Below are 18,672 nucleotides of genomic sequence, written 5' to 3'. Positions count from 1 at the left end.
GAATGACAGTGAGAAGCGCAGGATCTGGGACAGGGCCGTATGGTTCTCTGACCTGGAGGAAGAGGAGTCCCACTTAGTCAAGGCCATGTACAACATCCAAAGATCCCTCCAAGCAGGGATTTGGGCCAGGACCAAAAAGTGCCTCCCAAAGCTGCTTGTGTCACAAATACCCCACCATCATTCCCTTGGGAGCAGCCAGGCCCCAGCCTACATTCATCTGTGACTGACAATGTGTTTTTATCTGTACAGCCGCTTTGGAACTTAAAATTCGGCACATTTTCATGCATATGTTTGTTTCTAGGAGCACAAGTAGACCTTCACAGGCCACTAGGTGGTGCCCACATAACTGCAAGTCAAATAATGTGGTTGTAGAGTTTTAATTGATGTAAATTTATTGGTTTAATTCACCTTGTCCAACCTTATTTCCTTGTTTTCCCAGGCCCAATTGGTAGTGGAAAAACCACGTTCATCAGCGAGTATACTCTGGATCTGTGCATCCATCCTTGTGGGGAAGTTTTGAAATTAAATGTGCTTCTGGCCAAGATCATGCTGACCCAGTTTGCTCTGCAGCGCTTGGAGGAACAGCTGGACAAATACGACGAGTTGGCAGACAAATTTGAGGACTTGCCCCTTTATTTCATGATTTTCCATGGACAGCAAAATATCAAGTAACATAGCTGCCATTTTACAGTATTGCAGTCATACACTTGATTGGGGTGCGCGATTTGTAGAACAGAGTTACAAGGCCACACAGATTAAATTCCATATGACTCTCAGGCTGGTCGCCGGGGGGTAGGGTTGCCACCTGGCCGTTATTTTACTGGCCTGGCCGTTAAAAATGAAAGTTATTAATAGGAAAAAAAGATAAATATATAGGCCGGTATTTTTTTCCAGAAAAGTTGGCAACCCTACCGGGGGGCCCTACATCTTTGCTGCGGCATTTTAAGCTTCAGTTTAAAAATTAGTTACATAATTGCTTCCATCTACAGGATTTTAAACATTTATTTTTAAATAAACTTCCACTTTAGATAGTATCGTAGGAGAGCACAGATAATGACCCACATACATTCTACCTTTTTTGGATATTTGCATATGTATTTATGAATTGGAGCTGACCCAATTTGCAGATTTTCATCCCAACATTGCAGTAGAACCCCCACCCATCAACACCTACAGAGATTGGGAGCAGGTGTCATATATGGATGACAGAGTTATTGTGGTTTATAAAGATGCCAGTGGTTTACAAACTGTGGGGTTTCCACCTAAGTGGCCCAAGAGCATTGACAAGTAAAACTTAGGAAGAATGCCAATTTACTTCACTTAAAGAGATACGGATACTAGAAATTCTAAATTTCTGTCATAACATTGTCTTTGAATGCTATTTCTAATTATGCCATAAAAGTTTTTGATTCTTTTATATTAACTATCTGATCTCCATGTTCCCCTCTATAAGGGGGCAGCCATATTTGTGCAGTAGGAATCCATTAGCTTTAGAAACACCTGACAGGTTGAGGAAGGGACGGTCAGGTTGGCAAAACAGTCAGGTCAAGAAGCTTCAGATGACAATTACAAAAGCAGACTGTGAAAAAACATCAACATGACCTATAGGCAATTTTTAATGTACATTTAATATTTTGAAAAGTCATTTTTTTAGTGTCTGTATCACTTCAAGCCTCACTTGAGTGTAATTTTGGGCGAGATTTTGTACTGAATACTTATTTGTTCTCCTTGATATTCTTGGAATTGGTTGATCGAGTGATGTAAAATTTTAATTTATCTGTAATAAATGAGTTAAAGGAAGTTTTGAAGCAAAGAATCTGACAAGCACAGCTTTACAAAGATAAACAAAATGCCTGTACACACATTATGCAGAAAGCAAAGTTTTGTTTTATATGCAGCAAAAAGAACTTTATTTTTAATTGCATTAATGCACAGGGCTGCTGTACGGTATCTCATGTATAGAAACCCTAATTCTTGTTATATCCCCCAATAACCGTGTATCTTTCTGGTGCTGCTGGTCAGGCCCTACTTAACCTGATATGAAGTGCCTGCTCAGCTCACTCCGTAATCTATAGGCTGATGGTGAGGAGTTCTAAAGCTGTGCATTAATACATATAAGATAAAGCTGGTTGCTTGAATCTTAACATAACTGGATCATTTGGTTACTTTCTCTTTAAAGGGGTGGTTCACATTCAAACAAATAATTGGTTTCAGATAGATCATCAGAAATAACGTCTTTTTCCAATGATTTTCTATTTTCTATGTGTGACCGTTTTTCTAATATTGAAGTTAAATTGTTATTTTTCACCTTCTGAAGCAGCCCTGGGAGGGGGGGTCGCCGACCCTGCAAACTGTTCTTAATGGATACATTTAGTTGATACATTTGTTATCTTTGTCCCTGCTGAGCAGAATCTCTGGGTTTCATTACAGGCAGCTGTTAGAATTGATACAGTAGTTGCTAATATTCCAGAGATGCTGCTGAGAGATGTATCAACTGAATGTTGCAAAATTGTTACCTGAATTACTGAGCTGCTAGACACACACCAGAGACACGGACATTCAACTTTAAACTTAGATTTTGGAAAAAACAGTAAACAATAAATAATGGAAAGTAATTGAAAAAAAGTCTTTATTTCTGGAGAACAATCTAAAAACAACTGAATTGAAAAAGGTTTTGGAAGGCGAACAACCCCTTTAAAGGGACAATAAACCCTGGTGCACTGCACAACCACACTTTACTCCATTTTTGCTGGACTGCAAATCCCAGCATCCCACATTATCAAGGTTAAAGCATGCTGGCAGCAACATCATGGTTGTATTCTTAAAGTAATATTTTTCAAGAATACTTTTCCTCCACATTCCAGGGCCCGGACAGAATTAAAATGCAAAATAATCCCCCAACGAGAATCCCTGCTGATTTGTCTAAATCTGTCTCCATGTTCTTTATTTATTTACATTAAGCACTTTCCTTCCCCCCACCACACGTTTGATTACAGTGTAATATAATGACCTCCAAAACGGCACAATAATTTCTGATTGTAAGAAAAGAGCAAGATGAACGATATCGTTCTGGGAATCTGCATTCTCGTTAGTCGATTCGCTTGTATCTGTCTGTTGAATTCTCATTGGTAAATTTGTTTCCATGTGTAATATTCTGTTGAGAACTAGGGGGCAGAGTGGGACAGCGTTATATTTGTACATTCTGAATGTCTGTTTACTCCACACAGGCGCTGCTCCAAAGAGCATGGTTTGTATAATGTTCTCAGCCAAGTTGCGCATTGCAGGCCTTTTTGTTACAGAGTGTGCTCCAGTTGGAAAAAACAAAAGTCGCTTTTTCTTTGCTTATAATTCACATTAGGGAACAAGCTGTTCTGGCCGTAAAAGCTGTGTTGTGGCCCATATCTAGTTCAAGCCCTTTCAGTCTTTGTTGGATCTGCTTTCCTGTATAAAAGCAGATGTGCTCTTCTCACATGGCCATGTTTCTTGTAACTGAGTCTGACCGCATGTCCTTTCTTTCCCCAGAGCTGTCATAGACACCATGCAGCATGCCGTTTACATGTACGACATTACCCATGTGATCATCGATAACTTGCAGTTCATGATGGGGCAAGAGAAACTTAACACTGATAGGTAAGCCTCTATACAGCTGAACACATCATTATTCCATGTGTGATCACCTCTTCATGCTGTGGAAATGTGTTTCCTTCACTTATACTTCTCTCAGCCAAAGACTAGTAATCTGTATGTATACCCCGCATAGTGCCAGTGAGCTGCTGTAAGAGAAGCTTGTGTTGCTAGTTATGTAGATCAGAAGTAGATGTAGCAGTAAGAAATGTACAGGTATGGTTCTAGCCAATCAGGAGCTCACAAAACACTGGCTACAGGCAGAACAAGGGAAGTCTAACATCGTAAGTTAGGTTGAAAAAAGACACACGTCCATCAAGTTCAACCTTTTAACTTTTTTGAACCTGCCTAACTGCTAGTTGACCCATCTGAAGCCTCTCTAATTTGCCTCAGATGGGGGAAAAATCCTTCCTGACTTTGAAATGGCAATCGGACCAGTCCCTGGATCAATTTGTACTATGAGCTATCTCCCATAACCCTGTATTCCCTCACTAAAAAGCCATCCAACCCCTTCTTAAAGCTATCTAATGTATCAGCCTGTACCACTGATTCAGGGAGAGAATTCCACATCTTCACAGCTCTCACTGTAACAAACCCCTTCCGAATATTTAGGAGGAACCTCTTTTCTTCTAATCGGAATGGGTGACCTTGTGTCAGCTGGAAAGACCTACTGCTAAATAAAGCATTAGAAAGATTAGTATATGATCCCCCTTATATATTTATACATAGTTATTGTTTCTCCCCTTAAGCGCCTCTTCTCCAGCGTGAACATCCCCAACTTGGCCAGTCTTTCCTCATAGCTAAGATTTTCCATACCTTTTACCAGCTTAGTTGCCCTTCTCTGTACCCTCTCTAATTCAATAATGTCCAGTTTGAGCACTGGAGGCCAAAACTGTATGGAATATTCTAGATGGTGCTCTATACAGTGGAAGAATGAAACCATCCTCCCTTGAATCTATGCCCCTTTTAATACAGCTCAAGATCGTATTTACCCTTGATGCTGCTGACTGGCATTGCTTGCTACAGCCAAGTTTATCATCTACAAGGACTCCCAAGCTCCTTTTCCATAATGGATTTACCTAGTGCAGTCCCATTAAGCGTATAAGTGGATATTTTTACATCCCAGGTGCATGACTTTACATTTATCAACATTGAATCTCATTTGCCACTTCTCAGCTGCCCAGATTGCCAGTTTGTCAAGATCATGTTGCAAGGATGCCACATCCTGGATGGAATTAATTGGGCTAGATAATTTTGTGTCATCTGTAAACACTGATACATTACTTACAATGCCCTCCCCTTAGCCATTAATGAACAAGTTAAATAAAAGTGGACCCAATACTGAGCCCTGAGGGACCCCACTAAGAACCTTACTCCAAGTAGAGAATGTCCCATTAACAACCACCCTATGTACCCGATCCTGTAGCCAGTTTCTTATCCATGTGCAAACAACTTTATTAAGCCCAACAGACCTTAGTTTAGAAAGTAGTTGTTTGTGGGGCACGGTATAAAATGATTTGGCAGATCAAATTTGTCTGACATGACCTGTCCTTCATTAAACCATGCTGATTGCTGCTTATAATGCCATTCACTCGGACAAAATTTTGAATGTGATCCCTTAACAAGCCTTTAAATAATTTGCTCACCACAGATGTCAAATTTACTGGCCTTTTATTGCCAGGCTGAGATCGTAATCCCTTTTCAAATATTGGAATGACATCAGCTTTTCTCCATTCCATAGGTACCATACCAGATGAAAGCAAATCTGAGAAAATCAGAAATAGGGACTGGTCTAAAACTGAACTAAGCTCTCTTAGAACCTGGCAGTGTATGCCATCTGGCCCTGGAGCCTTGTTTATTAAAACTTTATGAATCATATCCTGAGTCAGCCGCTGACTAGATCAAGCTGAGCCATCAGTGCAGCTGTGAAGTGAGTGTGGGAACTCAGACTCCTCTATTGTATACACTGAAGAAAATAACTGATTTAGCACATTTGCTTCAACCATACTGGTACCATTAATTAAAGAAGCAACACTCTCAACTACTATTTACTATTAATATACTTAAAAAACTCTTTTGGGTTAGCCTCAGCCGCAATGCACTCTTCATTTCCTTTCTTTGCCTTCCGGATTGTTGATTTACAACATTTATTACAGTGTTTATATTCATTAAATGCAGCTTCTGTCCCAACAGACTTGTAGTTTTGAAATGCCTTTCTCTTCTTTCCTATTCATTTCTTTACTTCTATATTAAGCCACATAGGGTGATTCTTAGTGCTTCTACATTTACTCCGTTAGGGAATAAATTGAGAACAGGAATGATTTAATATAATTTTAAATGACAACCATTTCTGTTCTGTGTCTTTAGCTGAAAACATAATGCCCCAATCAATGCTCTGAACGGCAGCCCTCAAAGGCACTAAAATTAGTTTTTCTGAAATTCATGTTTTTGTATATTTGTTTTTTGCACCAGACATTAAATGATATAACATTATGGTCACTATTACCCAGGGGTTCAATGACTTGCACATTTGCTATAAGTTCTGGGTCATAAAATTTAAGGTACGAGGAGCCAAATTACAGAAAGATTCATTATTCGTTAAGCACCAGGTCTCGAGCATTCTGGATAATAGGTCCCATACCTGTACTTCATTATATAAAATATAATAATATGCTGTTGGTACCTTGTCAGAGTCAGATTTCTGGCATCAGGCATTGAACCTCATTTACATGAGAAATGTCTGCATATTATTCCTACTGTATGTCTCTCTTTAGGATTTTCCCCTGGGTGCACATGGATAATGCATCATATCCAAGACTTGCTTGGAATGGGGATTGAATGTGTTGTTTTGTCTCGGATATATTTCCTGTGAAAACTTTTCCTCTAACTCAATTGTCATCCTTATTGGTTCCAGATTTGCAGCTCATGACTACATGGTTGGGGCTTTCAGGAAATTTGCTACAGATAATAATCGCTATGTAACCGTAGTTATTCATCCCCGGAAAGAAGACGACCACAAGGAACTGCAAACCTCATCGATTTTTGGCTCTGCAAAAGTAGAATGGTTTTTTTTTTTGTTATTGTAGGCAAAGTGATGGTATTTATGGATTCATTTTTCCCATATGAGTTTGCAATGCCAGATAATGGCTTCTTCGATCAATTGTTTCAATTTTAAAATTGCTTATGAGAGTGCCTTTTGGCCTGAGCCAAGTAACTTAGCAAATAAAGGGCACACTGATAAAGTACTACTCTCTGTGAGGCCTGGAACAATCTGATCTTGGCACTGCCCACACACAAACAAAGAACAGAATATTTGGTGATTATGGAATTATGAGATTAAAGGAGAACTAAAACTTAAAAATAATATGACTAGGAATTCTGTATTTTATTTACTGAAGTTATAATGCCAGCCTAGAGGTCCAGCACCTCTTTAACAGTAATGATCCAGGCCTTCAGAGTCACCATATTGGATGTTGTTAAGCTGTCTTTTAAATGTCATTAGCACCACACAGGCTCAGTGTGCTCTGGACTGCTGCTGACAGACTAAGCTTAGGGGTAGTATCTGCTTTATATTATGTGTGTCTATACAGTATATTTCAGTCCCTAAGAAAAGTGACAGCAGCACAGAGCATGTGCAGTGAATTGGCAGTAAAGATGATGGGGAGCTACTGGGGCATCTTTGGAGACACAGATCTTCCCTGCTAAAGGGCTGTGGTTGCCTTGGGCTGGTACAGAAACCCAAAACAGTTATGGGGTAGAGTCCTGCTAATATACAATTGATATCACAGATATCTTGCAAAATATATAGTATAGTAATATAGTGGATATACAGTAGGAGATGTTTCAGGGTTTAGCATCTATGGATTTTTTTCTGGAAAATTAAAAAAACAAAATGTTTGAAATGGTCTCTGATCACTTACTGCTGTGGGCATTTTGAATATCAAGCAAGCAAAAAAAAACACTTCAAAAGTGGCAATCCCATTTTTACTTTCTTTAATGAAAAAGAAACCTATCTCTAATATACTTCAATTAAAAAATGTGTACCGTTTTTATAAGACACCTGACTGTATGCAGTGAAATTCTCCCTTCATTTACGGCTGTGGATAGGAATTGTCAGATGGTCCCTAACTGCTCTGCAGGGAAACAATCATACTTATGAACTGCAGGGGGAACCCCCGCCTTACAGAACTCCAGCAGCTTTGTTTGTTTGCCTGTAGAGCAGTCGGCGACTGTGTAGAGATTTGTATTGTTCTTTTTTTGCCTCTACATCCCCTTTACTGTTTCCAACTCCAGCTGCTGGGACAAAGATCATGGAGCGAGATTTAAACAGATAGATTGGGATTTTATTTGGAGGATTATTTTGCTGCAGTCACTGGTTTTGCAGAGTTGGAGAAAGTTTGTATTAAACAAAACCTTATTATTAGATTACATGACAACACAAGACCCAGTGCAGTCTGCATATTCTGATTATTAATCAGTCTTGCTATATCGGCTTCTGGCAGATATTATTTGACTTGTGCTGTTTTGATTAATTTATGACAATCACTGAGCAGCCCAGGCCACACTGAGCATGTGCACAGTCTTGGTCTTGCAAAGATGTTTAACAAAGTTACAAGATGGTGACCCCCTGTGGCCAACTTTGAAAGCATAAATCATTTATTTGATTAGGCTTGTGGGGCAGTAAGTTCATGTTTATGTTTAGTATACAAAACACAGCATTTCTAGCCTTATTCTATTTTAGACTTTACTTCTCCTTCAAATAAAAACTTCCCTTATGGCCTTTTATTTAGGGGTTCAGTGAGCTAAGTGGGTTACACATTATTGGGTGGAGGTGCAGCTGTGAAAGTTCTGCAATGGGCTAGTGGAAGGAAGGAAGGCCATGGTTCAATCAGAGTTTTTCACCTGAGTAGTCTTTGTATGCTGGTGGGTCTTTCTAATCCTTTTTACATTAAAGTCAATCTGAGATGTGTTTTGTGGTGATGTGTGTTTTGATCATAGCAAGTACATTGGTTATCAAATACCCTGTCTGTGTGACATTGTCTGTACTATAATACGCCTTGTTTTCATCTTGCTGAACTGTGTGCTCTGTTGCTTGCAGGCAAGTCAGGAAGCCGACAACGTTCTCATCCTCCAGGACAGAAAGCTGGTAACTGGTCCAGGCAAGAGACACCTGCAAGTGGCGAAGCACAGGTTTGATGGGGACGTAGGGGTCTTCTCACTGGAGTTGAACAAGCCCTGTCTTTCCTTTGCTTCCTCAAAGTGCAAGCAGAAAGTGAAGAAACTCAGTAATGCCAAAAAGACAGAAAGTTCTAAATTATCAAAGGAAACACCAGCAAATAATAAGAGATAAAATGTCTTTTGTATAGGTTCATATTGCACTTATTTTGAAGTTCAGTGTTTTTCAGCAGCATTTTATTCTTCAGACTTGCTTCCCAGCACATTCCAAGCGTGTCCAGCCGTGCTCCCAAACAAGCACTGTGTCCAGCATTTTAATTGCCCTTCACGCTGACTGCCGAGCAGAGCCAGACACAGAGCCTCTCAGCCTTTGGTGAAGAACAGAGTACTATAATGTGATTAACAGGCGCTGGCGTAAATTCGCTAGCGAAGGAGATAGACTCTGGCGCTACTTCTCACTCTTAACGCCAGGTGAATTTTCGCTCTGGCGAATGGACGTAAATACGCAAATTAACTAAGATGTGGATTTGCGAGAATCTGGACGCCATGTTTAAAATACTCTGCTTATTTACATAAAGTGTGGTTTCAAACTTGCAGATCCCATAGAGTTCCGTGGCAGATTTCAGCTTGCAATTGCCCTGTGAGAAACGCCATAGTGCGTTTTCCATTAGTTTAATGCAGTTTACGCCCGACGGAGCTTTACTAAAAACGCAACATAAAAATGCCACGTCTGGCCTTGCCCTTAGAGCCACTGAGACTTGAAAAAAGAAAGCGGTTGATGGTTATATTTGCTTTTCAGGAGAACCCAGCTTTGCACATAGTATTGTAAAAACACATCAGAATGAAAAGCAGTGCCCTTTTTTCTTCTGCTTTAGAGGCATATGGGGTCTATTTATTATGCTGTGTAAAAAAAATCAGGGGGAAAAGTGAAAAAAATTGTATTACACAGCTTTTTAGAATTTTTTTCCCTGTGATTTTTGTTTTACACAACATAATAAATAGTGCCCTAAATGTGTCTTTCTGAAGGGAATCTCCCCCCCCCCCAAAAAAGCCATAAATGTAATTCTAAGCTGCGCTACAATATACATTAAATATATTCACTGGTTTAGGAAAGTTAATTATAAATGCAACTTCCTCCTGGTTCTGACTTGCAGTAACACAAAGAGCCAGTGCTCCTCCAGGTCTGTTGAGGTCTGGAGTCAGAACTCTGAGAACAGAGAATAGAAGCAGCCAGACAGAGACTGTTCAGAACATTTACAAGTAACTTTGAAATCACTGAAAATGATGACATTTATGGAGAGTTCCATAGAATTGCACTATGCAACAAAAATAAGTATTTTTGCCTAGAGTTGCCCTTTAAAGGGGTGGATCCACTTTAAGTTAACTTTTAACATGTTCTAAAATGACTAATTCTAAGTAACTTCTCAGTTAGCCTTCATTTTTAAATAGTTTTTTAATCAATTGCCATTTTCTTTGGAATCTTTACAGCTTCCAAATGGGGGTCACTGACCCAATCTAAAAAACAATGCCTTGATTTGTACAACCAGCTTTAGGCCTCTTCTATTCATATTCCAGTCTCTTGTTCAAATCAGTGCATGGTTGCTAGGGTAATTTGGACCCTAGCAACCAGGTGACCGCAAACTGGAGAGCTGCTGAATAATAAGCTAAATAACTCAAAACCCACAAATAATAAAAACCAATTACAAATTGTCTCAGAATATCTCAGACTAAAATGGATACGCAATACACAGGCAAGAAGTCTACCGTGTCTATAGTTTTATCAACAAGTCTCTTAAGACAACTCCCCTCTCCCTCTCACCTCCTCGCTGGACCTCCCATCATTTCCCAAGCGATTTGCCTTTGGGGTCAGATACGACGGAAGGAGTCACAGCACATTCTATCTCTTCTTCTTCAGAGCGAGCCAAGTCCACAATCTCATCATTAGGGTTGCCACCTTTTCTGGAAAAAAATACCGGCCTTCCTATTAATAACATTGGGATCAGCCATAATTTTTACCGGCCCGGCCGTTAAAATACCGGCCAGGTGGCAACCCTACTCATCATTCATTCAGCACTCACACTTCCTAACCAGCGCTCAAAGTGAAACACGACAGCGCTAGAGTTTTGTTCTGCCACACATGCAGTGCGCATGCGTCATGCTTGGAATTCTGGGAAATGTAGTTCTCATTAGTCTTTTACAAGCTGGACCAACGAAGTCTGCTAATTTATTTTTATTCAAAAGGATAAAATTATGATCCGATAAATGTTCTAAATATTATCGTCTCCGTATGTGCTTTTTATAAATACACTGTGTAGATACTGTACATAAAATATTATTGTGAAATGAATGTTGTTTTTGCAATTGCATTATTAAAGGTGTGAGGCTAAAATAATAAAAATGATTATTTTGTGCAGCAGGGATGGAGAAGGCTGGAAGTGCTACAGAAATACCCCACATGTAATGGTCTGGCCTGTGACAACCAGTCAATGGAAGCACATATATTTCACTCCACTATGGCTGCTGGTTTTTCACTGGTCCTGTTGGTAAAAATAAATTTTTATATAGTTAGAGCCAATATACATACTCCCAATAGTTGAATACTAAAAAAAAAACCTCCAGTTTATATCCCTGGAACACCCACCACCGGCCCAAGGTACCTCCTCCACCTATCAACAATCTATTGTTCAACAAGGCTTCTTCAACAGGGTTAAGGGTAGGGACACACTGGGTGATTTGGAGAGTTTTAGTCGCCTGGCGACTAATCGCCGCGACTTTTCTCCCCGAATGCCTCCCCTCGCTCTGCGTCTGGCTAAAATGAAAAATCGCCTGCGCTAATCACACGCGGCGATTCGTTTTCCGAAATCGCCCGTAGTTGCCTCACGAGGAAACTTCGGGCGACTTCGGAAAACGAATCGCCGCATGTGATTAGCGCAGGCGATTTTTCATTTTAGCCAGGCGCAGAGCGAGGGGAGGCATTCGGGGAGAAAAGTCGCGGCGATTAGTCGCCAGGCGACTAAAACTCTCCAAATCGCCCAGTGTGTCCCTACCCTAAGACTGTCACCTTTTTAAATCATTCACCAGGTTGAGAAAAAGTAATAATAAAATGTAACTTTTACTTAACATCTGAAATAAAAATATGAATTCTATTACTGTGAGTTGTTTTAGCCACCTTATTTATTTTATTATTTATAAGCATGTATTTTTAGAGCGCCAACATATTTTGCAGTGTTGTAAAATGAATGTGTTTTTACAGCAACATACAGAATTACATACATACAACATACAGAATTACATACATACAACATACAGAATTACATACATACAACATACAGAATTACATACATACAACAGACAGAATTACATAGCGACCAGTAATTGCCACAAAAGGTGAAGAAGGCCCTGAATATAAGAGCTTACAATGAAAAAGGGGAAGGAATTGAGACACAAGGCGTGGGAGTGGGCAAGACCAGAAATAAACAAGGTGAGAGGTCTATCATATGGTATCACTTGGTAGCTAAACAGAATGCGGGTAGGGGCCCACAAGAAAACCTTAGACCATGGGTACACTTTTCAAACTATTATTCCTCCTCTGCTCACTCAACCTCTTTATTTTCCTGGTCTTTTATATCTACTTACTATATTCTTCCATTATTATGTATTTGTCCCATAATGAAATAGGCAATGACCATGTAATAGGCTAAATTGTTAGAAGCAAGAAGGTCCACTAACACCTGGGCCCACTGGGAGTCTGCCACTGCAGAGGAGGGGTGCAGCCCTTGCATAGTCTTGAATGCAAAAATGTGAGGAGGTAATGAGAGAAGAGTTGAAGAGCAGGTTTGTATGTGGTTGGATGAGTACAAAGAAATAGGTGCAGAGATGTAGGTTGGGGTAGAGTTATGAACTGCTTTGAATGTCAGAGTCATAAGTTTGAATTTTATTATGAAAATTAGTGGATGCCAGTGCATGGATTTGCAGAGTAGCATGGCAGAGGAGGCGTGGTTGCTGAGGTGTATAAGCCTGGTGGCAGTGTTCATTATAGATTGTGACCGTCTCTGGCGGGAGAGGCCAATTAATAGAAAGTTAATAGAGAGAGGTAGTCTAGATGTGATATGATGAGAGAGTGTCTGGGAAGATGGGGTGACTTCCCATGCTCACAAAAATCAATGTGAATGACCTTTTAAATATTAAACAGTCATTAAGTGGCACCTGCCACAGGGCATGAGACCTCTTCTGACCATTGGTGAGAAGACATCAGAGAGAGAGGAAGAGAGTTCAACTCAATTCCAAGAGAAAATGAAGAGGAGTCGTCCGAAGTTCTGCGCTTGGAGCCCCACACCCTCACAGGAGAAGAAGAGAAGTCGAGGAAGTGAAGAAGAGGAAGAAAGGAAGTTAAAGAAGAGGGAGAGGCATGTGAATGAGAAGCTGCCAGATGAGTGCTGCATGGAGGAGAAAAGGAGAAGGAAGGAGACTTGATAATGGTAAAAAGAAATCACAAATATCATTATTACTATAACATATTCCTCAGCTCTATATAATAAATTGCTATATACATTGAACATACAGATTTGCATAGAAAGCAGCCAATAACCAGCACAAGATATCCTGTAAAGAGAGCCTACTCAGAGCTGCTCCTCCATGTGTCTGATCTGCTCTTCTATCACTTGCAGGAATAGTGACACAGGCACCTGCCAGCCATTTCTATACATTACTGTAGTTTTTATTCATCTGGTGTAAATTTATTTGAAAAATGAGGCCCTGAAGTAGCTTACAATAGCCCCAAATAGTGTATAAAACATATTCAGATCCCCAACTGCTGATAGGCGGTTCCCAATAACACTCCCATGTTTCACTGATATTGACTTTTTAAAAGATCTCCAATCTTCATTCAACATTTTCAGAAGGTGTGACAAGGTATGATCTAACCAATGCGTTATATGGGTATAATTCAGTTTCTATGGTAAAATCAATTTCAAGTGCATTAAGCAAGATAATATTGTACAGTGATCCCCAACCAGTGGCTTGTAAGGACCATGTTGCTCACCAACCTCAGCAAATGCTGTATTTTGAATTCCAGGCTTGAAAGCAAGTTTTAATTTCATAAAAACTAGGTGTACAGTCAATTAGAGCTACCAAATAGCCAATCACAAACTTTATTTGGCATCCCCAGAGACTTTTTTTCATGCTTGTGTTGCTCTCCAACTTTTTATTTTTTTTATTTTTTTTACATTTGAATGCGGCTCACAGAAAGGTAGGGGACCCCTGTTATAGAATTATCTAGTTATATATATTATTGTGCTTGGATAATATGTAACACTAGAATGTCTAATTCAGGAATATTAATAATGTTATGGTTCTCGTATATTAGGATTAGCATTATCTCCTATATTAAGGTAGATTAAGGGGGTTATTTATCCGAAGTTATCTCAATATTTTCTGAAATATAAAACTCCAATCAAATCCACATGGGTTTCTTGGGCTTATTTATTAATACACTTTCTTGAAAAATTTGATTGCGGAAAAAAATCGTGAAAAATCAGATTTCATGATTTTTTCGGATTTCTCATCGAAAACTCAGAATTTCGCATGAAAACTCTGAAAACTTTGGGGTATTGCCAAAAACCCTGTGCACATCAAAAAAATCATTGGGACTTCTTCCATCGACTTATATGCAACCTCAACAGGTCTAAGATGCTGGATTTTCAGATTCTGACTTTTCCATCCTCGGGGTTTAATAAATTCCGAAAAATTCGTGATTTTTTTTTGAAAGTCTGATTTTATTAAAAAAAATCAAGAATTTTTTGTGATTTTTCCATTCGGAGTTTAGTAAATAACCCCCTAAGTTTAGTAGCAAAACATAGGGACAGAAACACTTTAACAAAAAATGTAAGTAGGTCTATAGAATCATAGTAGCGCGCTATAGTAAATATTTTTCAATGAGTTGCATATAAAATCTCTTTTCCGCACTAGGAGCAGCTGGACCCATCAGCGCCCGAGCTCAACTGTTAAGGCTGAACCCACTTGGCATATCTACTTACAACTTCTACTCTGAGTTGGGAGAAGTGAGTGATTGGTTCCCATTAATTGTAGCCTAGTGCTCTAACGAAACAAAAAAATATGTATTGACTCTTTCCTTGCCTTTCTCAGGTCCTGTTGGAGACAGGAGGCCACATGTGGCCTTAAAATACGTTGAAAAAACTGATAAGACCAAGTTCAGCAGACTTCTCACAGAGGCAAAAGTGCTGAAGATCTCCAGGGACTGCCAATTTCTTTGTCAAGGCTATGCCGCATTTCAAACTCAGGTACAACTTTTGCTCAGTATTATCATTTATTCCCATATAATATGGGATGCTGGTCAGATTGGCCTTCTAGAGTACAAGAAAATCTCCCAACCCTATTGCCTCCCAATTCCCATCAGCCCTTTCTTATTTTCATCATAGGCCTTTATGAGACAACAGAAAAGTATCTAAAATCCATATTCAAAAAAATGAATGTTGCACTGTTAAACACATTATTGCTACTATTAGTATTATTAATAACAGAGTTGGATTCTGTTGAATTCTGTATCTGTGCATATGCCTACACGAACATTCACTTTCAAGGCTGTAGTTATCACAGTTAGTATAGATATTGGTACAAGGAGGACAAGTGGAGAGAACCAGATTAACCACATCACTTTACTTTACATCATACATGTTTCCAATACTTGCTCAGCTTCTAGTGCCAGCCATGTTGTGCCAAACATTACCCACATTTAACAATAGATGTTCTATTACAGGTTTCTACCAATACAGCTATAAATAGGAAGTAGCAAACGTGACAGTTCTGATCCAAGCGAAAGAAACCAACTGGTCACATGCATTACTCACTGCACTCCATTCTCTCAATGAGCAGCTAAATCCATTGAACTCTGTTGCCAATATTATCCCAGTAGACTTACTTATAATGTACCATTTTCTCTTCTTTTCAAGATTCTAAATGGAAAAGAATACGATGCAGCGGTGGACTGGTGGTCATTGGGCATCACCATCTATGAAATGGCCACTGGCAAGCTCCCCTTTATCCACAGAGACACAGAGGAGCTCATTGAATTCATCATCGAATATGAGCCTCACATTCCTCATTGGCTGGATAAGGATCTGAGACATCTTCTAAAAGAGGTAAGTAGTAACAGTGGGATAGAAATATTGTAACAGTCATAAATATATTTCTACTTCATTGCTTTGGTTAAAACTGAATTTAAGATTTCTAAATCTAACATTATCAGAGTTTATTTTCTTTGTTTTCTTAAAGGAACAGTATGCACTCATATATACTTTTGCTCAAAATGAACACAACTTATAGGACTTGATTTGAACTTGTTTTGTTTTTGTCTGTTGATTCTTTAGCTCCTAAGAAAGAAGCATAAACATTGCCTTGGGCTGCGAGGGAACATCAGGGGCCACCCATTCTATGGCACCATTGATTGGAGGGTGCTGGAAGAAGAAGGAGCAGAACCCCCTTTCCAGCCTAGAACAGTAAGTACATGGTTGGGAATACAAATTAGAATGATTATAGCCCTGAATGAATAACATTGGCTAGGGAAATAATGAAAAGATGTGAAAGACATGGCAGACTGACACACACAACTGCAATTTTAACAGACCAAACATGTGATAATGACCTCTAAAAGAAAATAACATATTTCTGTTGCTCATGACAGATACATAGATTTTGTATTATATTGACTAAAATAATATTTTACCCTTTCATGCAGCCATCAGCGAATCTATTCCAGCCATATGATGGAAAGCCGCTGTCATTCCTAAAGACCCATGACGATGAAGCAGCATCAAGGGATACAAACATCATTCCCGGTTACCCAGAATTACAAGACAGACTACCACATGCTCTCCAACATAGGGGCACATTTACTAAAGAGTGAATTTTCTCTTCACCTTGCTTTACAAAAGTTCGCCTCACTTTCCCAGTTGTATTTTGACAACACATCTCCATATTGACTAAAAATCCTAAATTCACTTTTTCAAGAGAAATGTGGTGAATTTTCTCCTGGCGAAAATTCTCAGAGAAAATTTGCCAGTATATTTCCCAGTTAAAGCTGTGAAGATGTGGGATTTTCTCCCAGAATCAGTGGTACAGGCTGATACATTAGATAGCTTTAAGAAGGGGTGGATGGTGTTTAGCAAGTGAGGGAATACAGGGTTATGGAAGATCCAGCTCAAAGTTGTTCCAGGGACTGGTCCGATTGCCAATTTGGGAGTCAGGAAGGAATTTTTGAGGAGAGGCTTCAGATGGGGTTTTTTGCCTTCCTCTGGATCAACTAGCAGTTAGGCAGGTTACAATAGAGTTAAAAGGTTGAACTTGATGGAAGTGTGTCTTTATTCAAACTAACTTACTAGTAAACTATAGAAGTGGGGAAAATTCTCAGGGGCCTAGAATTTTCGCTAGAGAATTTTCACTAGATTCCCTTTCAGGATTAAAGGTGGCCATAGACGTAACAATTACAATCTTTCTTGGAAAAGATCTTTCCAAGAAAGATCGTTCGTTTCAATTCACACGTGTAGAGCTGAATCATCAGATATACAGGTAGATATACGGGAAGAAACAATAGAATTTCTACCTGTATCTGATGATTCAGCAATAACAATGGGCGATGTTTGGGTGCCTTTCTTTACAAAACAATGTGGTACAGGTATGGGACCTGTTATTCAGAATGTTCAGGACCTGGGGTTTTCCCCACGGTCATGCCCCCCTTCCAGCCCAGTCATCACCTCGAATGCGCATATTCGTGGGGTCTGGGGGGAGACAAAGTTACAGGGTGTGTTGCCTAGGGCACTTGGCCGGCATGGCCTGGCACTGCAACCAAGGTGCTGGCTGCTCTACATCTTAGCAGCAATAAAGCAGGAACCATCATTAAGGCACAATAATCATAATATATTCCAGCTTTTCTCATGTAGGTGCCTCTCTCTCTATGAATCGCCAATTGTGAGTGATTCATTTACTAACACAGATGTAAAACTACACAGTCAGGGTCGGACTGGGCCATCCGTGGCTGACGGACCCTCTTCAAGGTGCCTGGCGTCCAACCTAGCTCCTCCTGGCCTGCGTACGCATCTTACCTGCGAAGGGTTTTTCCCGGTGCTCCAGTCTGACACAGTACCCTTTAACATCTAGTGCAAGTTAGACATGGAACGGACATTGCTGATTGGCTGGCATAAGTTAGACTGAGGTCCAGCAGAAAACCTGACCCCCTTATACTCACCTAAGCCTGCTACACAAATATAAGTAAGCAAGGTGGCTTACTGTCTGAGGTGCATCAGGGGAGACACAAATAGGGCAAAGTATATAGAGTTGGACCAACTCCACTGGAATTTTCAGTATCCAGATGGGCCATATGCATATGATGCGAGTGCAGTGTTTATGCTGCCATATATATTATTGCAACTGATTTGTGAATATCATCATCATTAGAACGTGACATTTATTGAAATGCAAGTGCCCCATGTACTAAATTCTTGGCCCAATCCGTAGCTAGTTAGGTGTCAGACAAGCCTATCCAGACACACTACATTGCTTTATGCTCAAAAGCTGGCAGATTAAACTGAAGATACAATAACTGAAGATAACAAAACAGAAATAATAATATTGAACTTAGCGCCAATGTCAGACCAAATATTTATTACATGGGGTACTTTGATCACTGCTGCCATCTGGTGGAAAACAGCAATAGTCTAACGTCCTAAACTTTTGTAATAAAAAACAAAACTGAGCAACATGTGTTTATGGGAGTTCCATCCGTCATTGCTCTCTGTGCTTCCTACTAAATAACACCAGAAATATTGACAAACGTGTATAATGCTTTGACTGAAGCTGTTT

General features: G+C 39.7%; 1 pseudogene; it reads left to right on the top strand.

Moving 5' to 3' along the window:
* LOC108697187 overlaps positions 1–8,992 on the top strand; it is a 34,809-nt pseudogene extending 25,817 nt beyond the window's left edge.
* The last annotated feature ends 9,680 nt before the right edge of the window (positions 8,993–18,672 follow it).

The sequence above is a fragment of the Xenopus laevis genome, chromosome 7S (genome assembly GCF_017654675.1).
Source record: "Xenopus laevis strain J_2021 chromosome 7S, Xenopus_laevis_v10.1, whole genome shotgun sequence".
Classification (NCBI taxonomy): Eukaryota; Metazoa; Chordata; class Amphibia; order Anura; family Pipidae; genus Xenopus; species Xenopus laevis.
Note: the sequence above shows the minus strand (reverse complement) of the source record. Positions and strands in the feature narration are given on the sequence as shown.